Consider the following 18,188-nt stretch of genomic DNA (forward strand, 5'->3'; position numbering starts at 1 on the left):
AAGCTGGGGGCATGGCAGATAAGAAGTGGGTACAATTTGGAAGAGCCTGTGGGAGGATGTAGCTCCTGCTGGCCATGCAGAGGGCACAGAGAGAGCTGGCTCTCATAGAGACATTCATCTGTTCCCTGCCTTTGTTAACAGCACAGGTGATGGGTCTGCTAGACCCGGTGCTGAGGCCCCCTGAGTAGGAAGAGTCCCACTCTAAGACATGAGGCACCAGGGCCTGAGAAGACCTGAGACACACAGGTGCCCAGCCCTGAGCCTACCCGAGAACCCTCAGTAAACAGATGCCAATGTTGTGAACACAATCTGATGTAGACAGAAAACATGGAGAGTTGTGGGCAGGCATCAGCATTTCTCCTAGGAAACTGGAATAAAAGTTCCCAGGGGGACACCATACAGAGGTAAGCTCTGCTCAGGGTCAGGGACCCAGAGTCTACACTGTGATGCAGGGGTGAGTTCCCCACCACAGGAACATGACAATAAGGTTGAGGCCAGGTAGATAGGCCTGTGGGATCTTGGCTCAGGCTCTGGGGCTGGAAATGTCCCAGCCAACCACCATTATAGCATGTACAGCATCGTGGCCTGCCTTGTCTCTGGCTCTTGGGTGCAGTCCTCAGCTGCTGTCTCCTGGCAGCTTTCTGCCTTGCTCACGTATGAAGTGTTATGTGTTCCCTCTACTGCAGGGAGTCTTGCTCCCACACTAAATTCTGTCCTACTCCCTTCTCACCCTGAGGCTCCCCCTGGTTTACTCAACCCCCATAATGGTGGCTGATACCACCCAGGTCTGAAGGAGCCATGGCCATGAGCTATGCACCCCCACCCCACTGGCTGATATGCCCCTACCCTAACCATGAAAACTTACAACTCACTCAGTGGTCCTGATGTGGTGGATGCTGGCCCAGGAAGTACTCTGCATGCATGGCATTATCTCCTGTGATCACCCATGGGAGATAATGCCTGACCTTTACTTCTACAGAGACCCAGAGGAGATTGAGAAGGAGGAGCAGGCTGCTGCCGAGAAGGCTGTGACCAAGGAGGAATTTCAGGGTGAATTGTCAGTGCCAGCACCGAGTTCACTGCTGCTCAGCCAGAGGTGGCTGACTGGTCTGAGGGTGTGCAGGTGCCCTCTGTACCCACCCAGCTGTTTTCCTACTGAAGACTGGAGTGCCCAGCCAGTCACTGAGGACTGGTCAGCAGCTCCCACAGCACAGGCCACCGAGTGGGTTGGAGCCACCACTGAGTGGTCCTGAACTGCTCTGCAGACACCCGAGCAAAGGGCAAAAAGGTGGGAGGAAAATAAAGTTCCTACAAGCTGAAAAAAAAAAAAGAAAGAAAGAAAAGAAAAAGAAAACTTACAACTCAGCCTCTGCTCGGCTGCCACTGTCTTGGATCTCTGGGTCTCCCAAGATCATGGACTTTCACAGGGCCTGAACCCCACCTCAGCTGAGGCCACTGTCCAATCTAGAGTCCTTCTCAGGGCTGTTGTGGAACACCTGAGACTCAGGCTGGAGTCTGAAGCTTCAATGGGACACCCTTCCTTGGACATTGGACCCTGCCTGTCACTGATCACTTGAGGATATGCCACAATGGACTTCATTAACACTTAAGCATTTTGTGTGTGCCACCACAGGAAACATACAGTCTTATCCCAAGATCCACAGGGACCCAGCAGATATCCTTACCCCACTAAACATCAGTCACCTTGCCTCCCAGCTATGGCTATCTCTTTAGACAGGCTCCTGATCCAAAGGTCACTTAGTGACAGAAAGATCTGGAATCTGCCTATAGCACACCACAAGTCCCAGTTAGAAGGCAAACCCACAGTTCTATCCTGTGGGCCACTGGATAGGCACCCATGCCCCTTAGGCCTCAGTTTGCAGGATAAGCGGGGGGGGGGGGGGGGAGCCTCCGTGGCTATTCTCCCTGGGCCTAAGGTAGCCCTGACTGAAGGTCTCTGCCCCTGCCTGAGGTGAACAGGAATGCTGGAGCCTATGAGGAAACAAGGGGACAGACTTCTGGAAGTCAGCCCTGGGAACCCCCCGAGAATCACCAGTTTCCTCGGCCTCTCTGCCCCTTCCTGGCCTCAGTTTCCATGGTCACCTGGGAGATCATGAGGATAGCCAATACACCGTGTCCTTCCCAACCCCGCCCTATCACCTCTTTCATCAGGACTGGCACTTTGGATGCTTTTCCTGAGCAGCTGCCATGGACCACGCTGGTACATACACACCTCGCAGTCCCCATGACTTCACCACTAGAAGAAGGCTAGGTTTAACAGGTCACATGACCCACTATGAAAGCACTAGGTCTGGACTTAAATCCACTTTCTCTGTCCCCAAGGCCCAGGTCACCTGCAGTGCAGTCCCTGAAGGTGGCATTGAAAAACAGAGCTATTCTGGAAAGCTATGGGAGTCATCAGGAGGTGGCAGGCAGGACCACTAGGTAATTGGATACCTGGGGCCTAGTTCTGACATGGCCACCCATGGCCCAAGGCTTAGCTCCCAGCCTTCTTAAGTGAGGCTTCCAGCCACCTTCATCCTCCCGCAGACTTCACCCAGGTCCTCAAAGTTAATTATTCCCAGACAGAAAATTACTTCCAACCCTGAAAAGGAGCAATTTGGGAAGGTAGATCTAATTACTGGCCCTTCTCTGCATGTCTCTGGGAGGCAAGGGAGAGTTTCCTGGACCTGGGAATGCAATTACGGGGAACATTAGAGCCACTGTGGTCAGTACCTACGTCAGTGCTCAGCCAACTCCAGGCAGGAACTGAGCCCTGGTAGCCAACAGCCTAAGAGTCAGATACCAGCTCCTATGATCTGAAAGGGGTGTTCAGCAAACTTCGGGGTTCACATGTGACACAGTGCCCTGTCCCGAAAGTGAGCTCAATGGCATCCACCCAAACGTATGACCACTCCAGGCCTCAGTCTCCTGACCTTGGAACCAAGGCCTTTGCAAATAATTCCAGGCTGTATTTGCTGGCTTCTAAATTTGGTGAGCAGGTCTCTCGCACAAAGAGGAGAGGATACCGTGAGGCTGTGTGGCATCTTCAGGATTTAGGGGGGCCTAGGGCCATGGGAAGCTACAGGCGCGTGGAGCCTTCAGAGACTACCTGCAGCACTGTGTGCTTGCTTGCAGCAGGCAGAGCCTTAAGAATGCAGTCTTGTGAAGTCCTTTCAGAGCCTGGAACTGGGACCTGCTAACTCTGTAGCCTGGAGACACATCCAAAGTGTCACCAGTCAGGGTCCTTCCAGGCACACACTTGGTTCTCTCCCACCTGCAACCCATGGCTATGGCTCTTCACTACCTCCTTCCTAAATCCCCTGGACCCTTGCCACATGCAGTTGCCTGCACCCCAAGCCCTACAACATGCTGAGGAACCCTCTTGTGGTCTTCAGCCCAGGCCCCAGCACCACAATGCCCATTCTGTGACTCCAACAGCCCAGAAGCCTTCAGCTTCACACTCCCAGCCCTCAATATAACTTCCCTGCCCGAGAGGTGGTGGTGCACACCTTTAATCCCAACACTCGGGAGGCAGAGGCATGTGGATCTCTGTGAGTTCTGGGCCAGCCTGGTCTACAGAATGAGTTCCAGGATAGGCTCCAAAGCTACACAGAGAAGCCCTGTCTTGAAAAACAAAATAAATCACTTCCCACCCTGCTTCACCTACCAGGCTGCTTGTCCCGACAGTGCCAGACACCCCACAGCAAAAATCATAGCCAGTTACTTTGATGGACAGGCCCTGAGGATGCCCAGGAAGCAGGTGCTAGGAGGAGTGTGGTGAATTCTAGGGAGAGGTGTAGACTCTAACTGAAACAAAGCAGCCTCGCATTCCACCCACTTTCAGGAGCTTTTCTGCTCTCAGGATGGGTTAAGGGTTTCTCTGTACACCACCCACTTTTGCACATGCTCAGTGGTATAGTTCTCACACTTAAGAGGACTGGGAAGGCACAGAGCTGGCAGACTTAGCAGATATATCATGCTGGTTGGTTTCGTCAATTTGACACAAACCTAGATGTACAGACGTATCTAGGAAGAGGGAATCTTAGCTGAGGAAATGCCTTCATCAGATTAGCCTGTGGGCAATTCTATAGAATATTTTCTTTATAAATGATAGATGTGGGAGGGCCCAGCCTCCCTGGGTGGGTAGCTCTGGGCTCTATAAAGAAGCAGGCTAGGCAAACCATGGGAGAAAGCCACTAAGCAGCACTTCTTCATGGCCTCTGCATCAGCTCCCAACCTGACATCCTTTGATGAAATAATGGACTGTGATGTGGAACCATAAACTGAAGTAACCCTTTCTAGTTGGGCGGTGGTGGCACATGCCATTAATCCCAGCACTCAGGAGGCAGAGGCAGGTGGATCTCTGAGTTCAAGGCCAGTCTGGTCTACAGAGGAACCCTGTCTTGAGAAACCAAATAAATAAACAAATGAACTCTTCTCAAGTTGCTTTGGGTCAATATCACAATAGAAACCCTAAGAGACACCCACCAGAACTGGTTTCCTTCTCTCTCTCCCTTTCTCTCTCTCTCTCTCTCTCTCTCTCTCTCTCTCTCTCTCTCTCTCTCCCTTTTTCTCTCTCTCTCTTTCCCCTCAGAGTACATCACAACTGCTGTGTATCAGATTTCATAGCCATATTTCCAAAAAGAATGAAGAGAAAAGCCAAAGAATTCAAGTCATGAGGTTTCTCCCTGGAAACCTTTGTCTTTTCATTAGAAGATGGGTGCTCTCCCCCAAAGAAGGTCTACTCACTTCACATTGGGTTACATGGCCATGTCTAGCTGCAAGGGAGGCTGAGAACATAAAGGTTAGGTTTCTCTTCTCAGCATTAGAAGGAAGGATAAAGGTTAGATTATGTCCTTCCAGGTATCGGCTGACACCAGAGGTTGCTCTTGACCAGCAGCCTCTCCCTCGAAGGTCTTCCCTAGGGCATTAGTGATCAAACCCAGGCAAACCTATAGTTCTGGAAGACTGTGGGGCCAAGGAAGGGTTCAAGGACAGATGTCTGGCCTCTAGTAAAAGAAAAGAGGAGGGGAGTTCACCTGACTTGAGGCTCTGCTATCGACATCTCAATCACTCACTGCCATACCCCTGTGTCTGCTTATCTCTCTGTCTCCATTTCCAACCAGGACACATGTCCCCACCATGTCCCTGTTCTTTCTCAAGTGTCTTTGATGGCAAACAGCTCTTTTTTTTAATATTTATTTGTTTTATATAGAGTGTTCTGCCTGATGCATGCCTGCACACCAGAAGAGGGCACTATAGATGGTTTGTGAGCCACCAGATAGCTGCTGGGAATTGAACTCAGGACCTCTGGAAGAGCAGCCAGTGCTCTTAACCTCTGAGCCATCTCTTCAGCCCCAACAGTAAGCTCTTGATGGCTACATATCGAGTGGATGAGACTGAGATTATCATGGTGACAGCCAGAGAAGTGACAAAGCAATTGAAGAGAACTTGAGAATAGAGCAGAAATATGGGGTGAAGGGATTAAAACAACACAGAGCAGCTGCTGAGCCCCAGATGAGCCCACCCAGGATGAAGGAAAGGATGAGCTATCAGAGCCCCTGCAGCCCAAAGGCCAGGAGCAGACAAGACAGCCTGCTGCCCAGCACCCACACAGACAGCAGCCTCCTCAGCTTCATAATTCTGAAAAGTTGAATGAGTTTCATGGAAACAGACTCCACAAAAACTTAAAATGAAAGGGGGAATTGTTTGCAAGGAAAGACCCAGCTCTCTCAGGGTCTTCTCAGCAAAGGTCTGCAAGGAATTTTCTCCCTGCACCTAGGACCTCCCCTTCTGCCCCTGGGATCCTCCCTTTCTCTCCCCCAGGGATCTCCTCTTCTGACCATGCAGTGGCTCGGGGTCCCATGACAGGTAGCAAGATGTGGTCCTCACACTTGGGCCTCTACCCCAACCTGCCATATCCAAACTTGAGAAGGCTTAGATATTCACAGCCCCAAGACTGATGGAAAGGCCACATGAGCTGACTCAAACATAGCTGCCCAACCCCAAATAATCTATGTCCAGTCCACCAGCAGTCCTTGCCCCTGTGGACTGAGAGATTCAAACCATCCCCACTGCATCCTGCCATTTCTACCAGCTGTCACCACCTGGCACTAATGAGCAGGGACTCCTCCACAAAGCCTCTAGATGCCCCAACCTGCAGAAGTCTTCCCAAGAACTAGGAGAGACAAAATGTCCCCTCCTACTCAGCAACAGATTTCCAAACTGCTACTACAAACCTACAAAGCCACATGTGAGGACAACTCTAGAGCTAAAAATATCTAGGCAGGTATGGAACGGGTGTCAAGGAAGGCCTCCTTCCCCGCCCACGTCGCAGACTCACCTGGCAGCAGGTAGCCGTGTGTGTGTGGTACGTGTGAATGGAAAAGCACACCTCAAGGAGGTAAGAGAGTTCTTTCTGGAGTCAGGTATGAGTGACTATGGCCGGTAACACAGTCAAGTTAGTTGTGCAGCAGTTGCATGAAGTTTTTATTAACAGAACAAAGAAAGTCTGGTTTTCTATGTTTTTGTTTTTGTCTTTTTGTTTTTTGTTTGGTTTTGTTTTGTTTTTGTTTTTGTTTTTTGAGACAGGGTTTCTCTGTGGCTTTGGAGAGTCATTGTAAACCAACACTTTCAAGTGCATTGGTGGAAACATCAGGTAGGTGGGTTACAGCTGAGTGGGGACATCTCTGCTATGAGTACTAGATGCTGTCAGGTGACATTCTTAGCTTTTGGGTTGGTGGAAGCTAGGGGTTTCTTCATATATTCCAAAGGATTTATTTGCCTATTAATAGTCTAGGCCACATACAGAGGTGGACAACTCAATGGCCACTTACGGAGTTAAAGATAGCCCAAGATAATCTACCATTAAGCTCTGGATTGGCAACATTCCAACTGCTCCACAACCATTGAAGTTCTCACCTGTCAATCAGCCTTGTAAGGTGTGGCTTCCTTCTGGAGTAACTTTTGTTCAAAGACCGAAGAGCTGAAACAGGACAGGGGTGCTGAGCAATCGGCAGTGACTATGGGGAACAAGAAGAGGGACAGAAAGGACTCAGAGAAGCTCCACCTGCCCTCTCCTAGTGGCCACAGTGGCAGCTCCTGTGTTCCCTGGAGTGGGTAGGGACAGGCCTGACACATTCACCAGCCCTGGTTCCCAGTGAACAGCTATGCCCCAGACTGCACAGTAGTCAGCAAGCCAGAAAACACAGTGTGCTCAGCAGAAGTTTGGGGACTGGGGAGAAGATCTTGCCATTGTCCCTGCCCGGATGATAAGGGGTTCCAGGTTCTTATTTCCCAAACAGAACTGAGCAGAGACACACAGCTGCAACAGAAGCAGTGACCAAAAGATCTACTTCCAAGGGGCCAGCCCAACCAGCAGAGGTACACAAAAGGCCCTGCTTGGATGACGCATAGAGGAGGATTTGGGGCTCATTGGCATAAAACAGGCTTTACTGCACATGCTCTCTCTCACACATGTAGTTGTACATACAGCTTCATACATCCTATGTCTCATTGGCATCCTAAGTCTCCACCCAGGGGTGAGCCACAAGTCACCTGCATACACGCTGGAGTTTTTGTTAAGGCTTTGCACAAGGCCTTCCAGGCCATACTGTCTGCATATTCTCCTGCCTCAGCATACCTCTTGTAAGACCCTGTGACCATGTCAAGCCACCTAAATAGTCCAGGACAATTAACTACTTGCAGGGTCCTAATCTTGTAACCTCTATAATGATAATGTCCCTTTGCCAATGCAAGATTTAGAGTGGATTGGGGAGGGTCACCTGGCTAAAGCCAGCTCTGGCGACCCTAGTGGGGACATGAAGACATGCAAGCAGGGACTCACTTCCGCTCCTTCAATCCTCCCTACAACACCTGCAAAGAAGAACTTGGCTCTCTGGCCGCTAACCTGGAAGACAGGCACCATGCCCTGCTGACCAGAGTCAGGGCACTAAGTGGGGATGAAAGCTGTCTAGTCTCCCAGCTAGAAAGAGGGAGTCATAGCTAAGAACACCCAGCACCCGCTCAGAGCCAGCTGAGCACCCAGGCTTTGTGTACACACACCACACCCCTGCTCCAAGCTACACCCACATGCACACACAAAGCTTGATCAGCCCCATCTTCCCACAGATGTGGGAGTGCTGACATCAGCAAGAGGGCCTTGGATGCTATCTGAGGTGACTTCTAGATCAAGTGTATTCTTGGAGCAGAACTTATCTACACAGAAGACTTCTATGGAGGTTGTCTCTTTATTCTGGGAGTGCATCTAGCCCACCCCACCAAAACGCAGGCTGGACACTCTAGTATCCAGTCCTTACCTGTACCTGGACACTGGGAGCTTCCCTGCTTCCAGCCAGCACACCTGCTTCTAGACTAGAGAAGCCTCTATCCGTCACCCTCACCAGCCAGAAGAGCCAGCAACATTTTGCAGCTGGCCCAGTCCCAAGCTGGCCCTTCTCAGCACTGAATAGCCTCTTCCTGTCCCCAGGGGATACCTGCCTCCCGGGCCCCCTCCATCCTCAAGCACCCGAGAAAATTATTTCCCTGATCAAATATTCATGGGTCTGCCAAGCCTGAAATGGGCCTGAAAAGAAGAAAGGCAATTTGTGTCCAATGTAAATGCTTGACAGGACTGTGAAATCATGCACTTAGCTTCTGAGCTGTCCCTGGGATCCTTTTCTCCTACGACTGTCAACAGGCCTCTCAGGCAGGTACCCTATACAGTCACCTGGGACTCCTGCAGTGCTCTGCCCTTGATCTTTGCAATACCAAACAAAAAGAGCCTTGTATTCATTTGACACCACCTTCCACTTCCAAAAAATCCTGCTGTCCTGGAAGCAGTGACTCCAGACTCTGGGGACACTCTGGGGACACCACAGCAGTCCTCTCAGATAAGGCAAAGTAGTCACAGCCATAGCCCCATGAGGGGCTATCACTGCCCAGCACATCACCTCCTTCATTCTTAACCGGCGTCACAAGAATGACGCATCAGCAAGACAAGGCACTCACATGTGCCAGGCAGGTGACCAGTTGGAGCTCAGGTCACCCATGGGATGCCCTTCACCACCGCTTCACTGGGAAGAATTGCTTGTCTGGTACTTTGGAGAGACCATAAATGGTAAACAGGGAATGTCCCAGAAAAAAGCCCAGACAGGGGGTATGTGGACAAGAGAGGAGAGATGTGAGCAGACACTCATGAGGCCATGCTGGATGGGTGGGTACAGGTACAAACAGGAAAAGGGAATGATGATGTAAAAACACGGAGGAGAGAGGCTGTGTGACCACCAAGCAGAGATGGGAGGGATGGGCCTATAAGGCCAGGGAAATGCCCCTGCTTCCAGCAAAATCGGGAGCCAGAAGAGGCAGGGAGGACCCTCCTCCTGAGTACTTTGGAGGAATCACTGCCCTATGGCCAGCTCAGTTTCAGATGTCTAGCATTCAGACTGAGAAAGAGAAAATTATGTCTGTTTTAAGCCTCCCTGATCATAGTCCCCTCCCTGATTTAGTGGCACTCTGACAGCAAATGACCCAGGAAAATCCTATTCGAGATAGATAAAGAAATATTCCTAGGTGAAACTTCCCTTTCTTTCCATCCCAGACTTCCTCTGGCCCTGCCTGGCTCCCCTGTGTTTACAATGCATCATCCAAGTCAGGGGAGTGATAATGAGCAGAGAGGTTAATTGGGCTGTCGATTCCGAAGACGGGAGAGTCCCAGGTCATAGGCATTCTCATCTGGGGAGGGCTTTGAAGTTGCCCCATCTGATGGCAGAAGGCAGAGGGCAAGAGTGCTACTATCATAACCAGAACTTGATACCCGAGGCCACTCCCACACAGAGGACTTTAATACAAGACTCAGGGCAGAACCTCAGTCATCACCTCTAAAAGCCCCGTTAGCTTCCAGCAGGTGAACTGTGGTAACATTGGACCCATGGCAACTGCATCCAAGTCAGCATGCGCTGATGAGCCCCACACCTGCTCCATCCCAGAAAGTGAGCTCCAGTTCTTGGCTCATACCTGAGCTATACCGGATCTTCTTTTATGTCCTGTGTCCCTCAGTCAGAGCATTTCTTGGGTCAGCTGCTTGTCACCAGTAAATGGTCCCCAGACTGGCCCCATTATTGGTCCTGGGTGTCCCTGAAGCTCCCAGCCTCATCCCAGTCTCTCTCTAAAATCTAGAAGGCTTCTGGCCTTACTCAGAGTAAAAACCAAAGACCGCATAGGGCTGAGGCCTGGTGCAGCCTGTTCTTCAGGCCCTGGATGGCCGCTCAGCTCTCCCTTGCCTCTCTTTGCTGATGGTGGGAGACGAAGAAGCCAGAGCAAATAGCATAGTGTAGACCCCCAGAGGAGCCAGCCTTTCCCTGAACAAAATGTGTATGCCATTCTGGGATTCCAACAGCCTCAGTACCTGGGTGGTAAGAGGTACAAAGTGGAGTGGGCAGGGGAGGAAGCCTCGTTTGAAGGGTGGAAGCAATCACAAGGTTGTTTGTGTTTCTTTGTCCTCAGCCTAATGGAGCAGCCCTCTGCCAGGGTCATCTGACAACACTCATATTTATCAGGCCTGCAGTTAGCAGGGTAAATGAGGCTGCTGGCTCCTGACAGACATGAGACAAGCGCTTCAGTGCACCAGTGATTACTCCTCCTTGGGAGCCTAAGAGGTAGCAGGCAGGTGGAACCCTTGCAGGACAGAGGCCTGGGAGATCCTGGAAGACTCTAACCATCCACTATCCAACTAGCAATGCTGCCTAAAGACCCTCTAGAGAGCAGCCAGGAGATGGTCGTGCATGCCTTTAATCCTAGTACTCGAGAGGCAGAGTCCGGCAGATCTCTGTGTGTTTGAGGCCAGCCCAATCTACAGAGCAAGTTCCAGGACAGGCTCCAAAAGCTATAGAGAAACCCTGTCTCAAACAACAACAAAAAAGACCCTCTAGAGGACAATGGGAATAGCCCAAACGTCTGGCCCCAGGTGACACTTGTGACTGTGACTTTAATGAATCAGCAGCTGACACAGCATCTGCTAATGGCTGTCCCACCCCGTTCCCTTCCCTGTCCATCCTGGGGAATCATAGGTGGGAAGAGCCAAGGACAGGGATTTGGGGTCAGGTTCCTCCTCTGCTGGTTCTGGCTGGAATGGCCTGAGGACAAGAGGATCTCCCAAAGGAACAGCCTAGGAGGGTGGACTGGGGTCAGGGGGACTTCTGCCTCTACCAGGCTCACTTCTCTGCCAAGGTTTGCCCTTAGAAGTAGCCCGTCCAGGGAGGGAGTGTGCTGCATGGGGCAACAGCCAGATCTGCCCTCCAGGGTCACCCAGGGTAGAGTGCCTCTTAGAGAAAGCAGCAGTCAAGGGAGAAGGCAAGTGTGTGCATGCAGGCAGGAGGCTGAAGCCGACTCAGAAGGAGTAGCCCACACGTGCTCCTGCACTATCCAGGGCAGCCCATACCACAGACAAGCACAGCATTCACAGATCACACATCCTGGGGCCCAGGTATGAGGGAGAAACCCCCTTCTTCCCCAAACCCAGAGGCTCATGCACATGGCATGACCAGTATTCTGCCCTTCCAGCCCTTCACAACTCACTCTGGACATGAAGACAGCAAGCTGGGACCTTTTCCTAAAGTGGGCCATGAGCTGCCACTCACCCAAGAAGCTGGTACAGGGAGGATGTGGCAGCCCTCTTGCTGGGAGCCATGGAAGCACAATCCTGATGTGGGACCTGGGTCTCTGATTTCTCTCAGACTCAGTTTTCCCACCTGTGGGATAATTACTAACTGAATTCCTGGACCCATGAATGCCAGCAGGCTTCATGAGTCAATGCCTGAGACTCAAATTAAGAAAAGCCAGGTGCTGGGCAGATGTGGGGATCTGAGATGATTGGGCTGTTGCCATGGTGACAGGAGCTCCGTGTTTAGTGGTAAACATCTCTAACCCTCAGAAGCAGCTTCTCCACTATCTTCTGACATCTTGAAGGCAGGCACATCCAGGGCGTAGCCACAGGTGACAGGAACTGGCACGATGGGCTGTCTAGGAACAGGGCTCTTCCTGGTTTCCTGCCCCAGCACCCTGAGTTTCTATCTACAACTTTCCCCCAGGGCCATAACTACCCTGCTTCCTGAGCATGCTTTAGACTCTGACAGTCCCCCTTCCATCTGCCTATGACAAATGTCCCCTAAGTCCTATCCCTGTGTAGCGGGCACTCCAGCCACGAAGGTAGAGACAACAGGATAGCATCAAGACAACAGAGCCAGTCAGGGCTGGGGTGGACTGGTGGGATGGCACCATGCTTGCTGTGGCCTGACACACTTGACTCTAGCAAACATGGGAGCAAGGGCTTGGCAAAGCTGCCCCACTTGTCAACTACACCAGATCCTGGCAAATGGAAGAGCTCATAGGCCTGTCCATGTTGGTGCAAGGCCGCCCCCTACAGGTAGCTTTTGGGGACTGCGGGGCAGATTAAGGCTCACAGGGTCAGGTGTGGAACCTTGCCCTGACCTTCCAGGGCCAGTGCTTGCTGTATGCAGCAGGGCCTTGTCACTGAAGGCCCTGTCTGGCCCACATGTGGGAGGCACAGGAGTCAGAGAGAAGCACAGATATAGTGTAATCAGCAGGCAGAACTCTAGCATACAGCCAAGGCTAATCCCTTGGGTAGAGGAACCTTTCTGAAACCACCTAACAGGACTCTAAATTGAGGAAAAGAGGAAGAAGGGAAGGGGGAGGGGAGGGAGGGAAAGGGGAGAAGGGAGGACTACTGGGGAGGCCTGGGGTCCTTCACCTTGATTGACCTCAGCCTAGAGATATGATGTGAACCCCAGGAGTTTGGGGAAAACATGCAGGTGCAAAGGTAGCCCCCTGCCTGTCTGCTGATAACAACAAGATCTGGAGTTTAGCAAATAGTCATGTTGCTAAAATTCCTCCCCAGGGGGAGACATAAGCAATGGCTCCCCCTCTCCTAGTGTCCCAATGACAAACTGAGGCACAATTCCACCCAAGTTCAATCTGGGGACCAGTAGTTTCATTGGGCTTCTTACAGCAGAGTATAGTATGCATTCAAGGGTGTGGGTGCACCTATTCCAACAGGAGACACCTGGAAAGCCTTTACCCAGCAGGGGTGAGGGCTTCCCTTACACACAAAGATGGTGCCCCTCTGCTTGTCTTCCCTGGCCCATGAACCCCTCCCTGTGGCCACATGCAAGTAAGGCAGAGATACAAACAATAGGTGGCAGAGGGCTGAATATTCAGGTGAGAGTCTCATAATCTCCCACACTCCACCAGAGTGCGGACAGTCAACAAGCCCAGCTGGGAGGACCTTTCACAAGAGGACACAGCTGAACTCCCCAAGATGGCAGTTGTGTGGCTCAGAGGACCAGTCACTCACAACAAGCCAGCACAAGGAGAAGCAGACAGGAGACTGTGAAGGGCCCTGAAGGCCAAGGCGCCTATGCTGGAAGAACTGGAGAGTGTCATAGGTTGGCCTCCTGTGGCTGACTGCAATGGCTGTGAGGGAAGACAGCCAGGACTAAGTGTGAAGGGGAGACTGTGGGGAAGGCCACCAACTGTCCACACCATGGGTGGCCCTGCAGAAGTCAGACAGCATGTCAGAGTTCCTGGCACTGGGATTGACTATAGGAGGCAGTGGTGAGGCCCCGGCTCCAGCGTGGAAGCTGCTCTAGGCCCTACACTAGGAAGAAGGCTTCCACATGTCAAACTAGCAAATCCCATTGGAAACCCTGGAGGCTTCAAACCCTGGAGAGCAATCCCACCTCAGACAGCACCTGACCCCTTCTAGCGACCCCTGCTGACCTCTGCTGACCTCTCATTCTCCATCTCCCAGACACAAACCCTGCTATTTGAAGAGTCTCCTACCTCAGTCCAGGCTCTGTTCCCTGACACAGTCCCTTCTCCACATTCCACTGTGACCCACAAGGCCCCATCTCCACAGGGCCACAGGACAGAAAATTAGCTTCACTTTGAAACAGGCTGAACTTGAACTATGCAGCCTAGGCTGCCTTCAAACTCAAGATTCTCCTGCTTCTGTCCTCCCAACATGAGTGCCAGGTTCACAGGTGTGTGCCAAGACAACCAGCGTGCATAATAAGTCTCAAATCCGCCTGAGGCAGGGCCTCTCCTCTCAGGTCCGTCAAATCCGGATTCTTTGTATGTAGGTGCACATGTAAACCTGTGTTTATATGTGTAAGTGTGTGCACACAAGGGGTGCATGCTTGTGGAACCTATAAGACAAACACAAACACAGAAGCACTTCCCCCATCAGTGCGTGTCCTTCTCAATCACTCTCCATCCCACATTTTTTAATTAAATATTTTCTCATTTATTTCACATACCGACCAGTTTCCCCTCCCTCCTCTCCTCCTGTTCCCTCCCCTTGCCTCCCATCTACCTCCCTCCATCTGCTTCTCTGTCTCTGACCAGAAAGGGGCAGGGCAGGCCTCCCATGGGTGTCAACAAAGCATGGCACACCAAGGTGAGGCAGGCCCAAGATCCTCCTCTGCATCAAGGTTGAATAAGGCAACCCAGCATGGGGAATAGGTTCCCAAAGCCAATTCAAGCACCAGGGACAGGTCCCACTGCTGGGAACCTGACAAACAGACCAAGCTGCACAACTGTCACACACAGGCAGAGGGCCTAGGTCTGCCCCAGGCAGGTTCCCTAGCTGTTGATCCAGAGTCCTTGAGTTCCTACAAGCTCAAGTCAGCTATCTCTGTGGGTTTCCCCATCATGACCTTGACCCCTCCACCCACCATGCCAGGCTCATACAATCCCTCCTCCCTCAACTCCTGGAGCTTGGCCCAGTGCTTGGCTGTGGATCTCTGTATCAGTTAATGAATAAAGGCTCTCTAATGACAATTAGAGTAGTCACCAATATGGTTATAGTTCAGGCACCCTCTCCACTATTTCTAGGAGTGTTAGCCACTTTTCTAAAGATAGTCTCTCAATGAACAGGAACTCATTAGTTCCCTTAGGATAGCAGGCCAATGAGGGACCTAACCCAGGGACCCACCTGTTTCTGCCCCCCTGCCCCCAGCACTGGAGTTATATACATGAGCCACTGCTCCTGGGTGTAACATGGGTGATGAGCTGAAGATTCCAACTCAGGTCCTTAAATTTGCATGGCAGGCACCTTGCCAGCTGGGCTTCTCCCCAGACCCCTCACTCACATTTTTTACCCCAGTCAGGTAGAGGTCCCCAAGCTACTCTCAGGCCTCCCAACTTGAGCAGGACTCACAGACCTCAGGCTGGTGTCCAGGATGGAGACGTCTTAGGGTAAAGGGAAGCAGAGTAGAGAAAGGAGGCCCAGAGGGTCCTGGGAGCCACAGTGGCCCCAAGCAAAGTTCAGAGAGACTAGGGTAAAAGGCCACAGACTCTGTCAGTCTAGAAAGCAAAGGAGCTCTTTACATTTCTGCACAAAGAAAACCCTCAAACATGGATGTATAACTCCGATGAGATGAGAGTCTGCAGAAAACACCATGTATAAGTCCACCATGGTTTTGTCGGCAACAGATACAGAGAGAAAGAGCTTAGAGGGACCCCAAGGCCCAGGGGTAGCTATGTGTTCTAGAAACATTTTTTGAGGTGACTTCATTCCTCAAGACTCCAGTGAGCAGACAAGGGATTCTGGGGTTTAGACCCAGAACACACCTTGAGAAGTTGTGTGTTGAGTTGGACTCTGATGCAGGGTCTTGAGGCAACTGGATCATGAGAGGTCTGACCTTATGCTTGGATTTATCCATTGATCTGTTCCTAGCCAAAGTGGCTATTGGGAGGTGGTGGGAATGTTAGCCAGTATAGTCTAGTACAGTCCCTCTCTCTGTGTGTCTCTCTCTGTCTCTGAGTGTGTGTGTCTCTCTGTCTCTGTCTCTCTGTGTGTCTATATTTCTGTCTCTCTTTGTGTCTCTGTGTGTATGTGTGTGTGTGTCTGTCTCTCTGTGTGTCTCTGTCTCTCTCTGTCTCTGTGTATATGTGTATGTCTCTCTGTCTCTCTGTGTCTATGTCTCTCTGTCTCTCTCTGTCTCTGTGTGTATGTGTGTGTGTCTCTGTCTCTCTGTCTCTCTGCCTCTCTCACTTTCTCTGCTTCTGGCTTCCATATGGCAAGCAGCTGTATTTCTCTGTCACATGCTCCCACCAGGACAACTCTGCCTCACCTCTGGCCCTAACGGAACCATCCTGGACTGAATCTTCTGAAACTGAGCTGGCTGACAGACTCAGCACAGACGATGTTCTCACCTAAAGGCAAATGACTTTGCCAAATCAAAGCTGCAACTGCCTGGCCAGGGTGGGAGCAGGTGAAAGTGCACGATCTCCAACACTGGAAGGTACGAGGCCACCAGAGTAGAGGGATGTGTACCCAGGCCTCTTCTCAGGTCTGCACTGCATTTAGGAGGCTCCAAACAGTGAATATGTGAAATCTCTTCAAGGAGTCTTTTCAGTCCAAAGGTTTGCACAGCCAGGGAGGCCGGGCTTGGGCCTAAGGGTCTGGAAGGGAGACTTAGTTGTAGAGCACCTGTCTGGCATGTGCAAGAACAGGTGGGGGCTGGGGGAGGTGGGCGGTGTTGTGTTCATTCCCCAGGAACACTCAGTGGCTGTTCATTGTCTCCTGAACACAGGCCTGGGGCTCTGGAGAGAAAAAAAAAAAACGGCTCCAGTCATCCAGCTCCCCAGGGGCACGACTGTGTTCAGAAGCTCATGGGAAAAGACAATTCTGAGCAGCCCCTTCAGACAGGGCAAGCTTCAGGACCCTCAGACTCTAGCAGCTTTGCTGACAGTCAGCAAGCCTGAAGAGAGGGCTGGATCTCATTAACACAACCTTAGAAACTTCCAGTCCTAGACTGCTGGAGCCAGCAAGGGCCTTTGCACAGTTGTTATTGTTAATTTGAGAAACTGAGGCTCAGAGGAAGGCAGCCATGCACACTCCGGCACCGAAGAGTGTAGGCAGGTGGGACACTAGCTTCTGAACATCCAGCACAGCCCACCCCTGCAGCCTGAGGTAGCTAGATCCCTCCTGGGCAGAAGCATCCCCACCTCTTCCCCTCCCCCCCCCACCCAGGGAGAGGAAAGAGCTAAATTCTCACTTAACAGCAGGATGCTTCTGGGCCTCATTACCATGATGCAAATTAATATTTATTATGCAATTATTCATCTTTGTAATTGCTAGTATTTCAAAGGGAGCACGGAAGGTTTAATTAGAACACGTGGAATGTTATTAAAATGGAATGTCAGAAGGAGGGGTGCCCCTCTCCCCTCTACAGACCCAAGCCCAGCGACCTCCAGAAGGTTCTCAGGGCTTGAGTCCACACCAGCCTAGCTTCCCTACCTGGATGCTCCCCGTGAGATTTTGATCTTTTTTTTATCCTTTCTTAAGGTCTTGACTCCTAGAAACTTTGTTATTATGATAGCAGAAATTTAGACTCAAAGAACCTGTGGACACTGCAGGAAGCTTATGTCATTGAAAACTAGATTCCTGGTGTAGAGACTAACACCTGGGCCCTCTAAGAGGACAGTGGCAAACTGGGCATAGTGGTGCACACCTTTAATCCCAGCACTGGGAAGCAGATGCAGGTGGATTGCTGTGGATTCAAAGCCAGTCTGAACTACAAAGCAAGTTCCAGGCCAACCAGGGATACACAGAGAGACCCTGCCTCAATGAAACAAAGACTTAAAGTTTAAAAATTAACAAAAAGAACAATGACATCAGGATAGGAGCCTGTCACCCTCTTCACCTACCTGGCCTGGCCTCTACAGTCTCTGTGAAACAGTCCACCCTGCATCCAGTTTCTTCTCCCTCTCCCTCTTCCTCTTGTCTCCCCCTGTTTCTCCCTGCCTCCCTTTGCCTCACCCTGCCTCCTCTGTCTTCCCCTGCCTCTTCCTGCCTCCTGCCTCTTCCTTCCTGCCTCCCCCAGCCTCCCCTGACTCCCCCTGCCTCCTACCACACAGCAGACATTCCAAGTGCTTTCAGGTCTGTGGCTCCTCATCCATATTGGACTTTATTTTTGGTGACAACCTGACATAGTCAGAAGGTAAGTGGTGATTCTGGAAAAGGCACATTTGAACATAGAGACCCTCTCTCTACCTATCCAGCAGCAGTTGTGACCCTTCCCCACTCAAACAGCCTGAGCGGAAGAGAGTGAGTCTGTGGTGCAGTGGGGAAACCAAGGCCAGGTCCTCAGCCTGGGAAGCTG

The 18,188-nt window shown here is 51.4% G+C and overlaps 1 pseudogene; it reads left to right on the forward strand.

The window, feature by feature from the left end:
* Positions 1-930: 930 nt before the first annotated feature.
* On the forward strand, positions 931-1,259 carry LOC118238255 (annotated as a pseudogene).
* The last annotated feature ends 16,929 nt before the right edge of the window (positions 1,260-18,188 follow it).

This window comes from Cricetulus griseus, chromosome 2 (assembly GCF_003668045.3).
Source record: "Cricetulus griseus strain 17A/GY chromosome 2, alternate assembly CriGri-PICRH-1.0, whole genome shotgun sequence".
In the NCBI taxonomy this organism is placed as follows: Eukaryota; Metazoa; Chordata; class Mammalia; order Rodentia; family Cricetidae; genus Cricetulus; species Cricetulus griseus.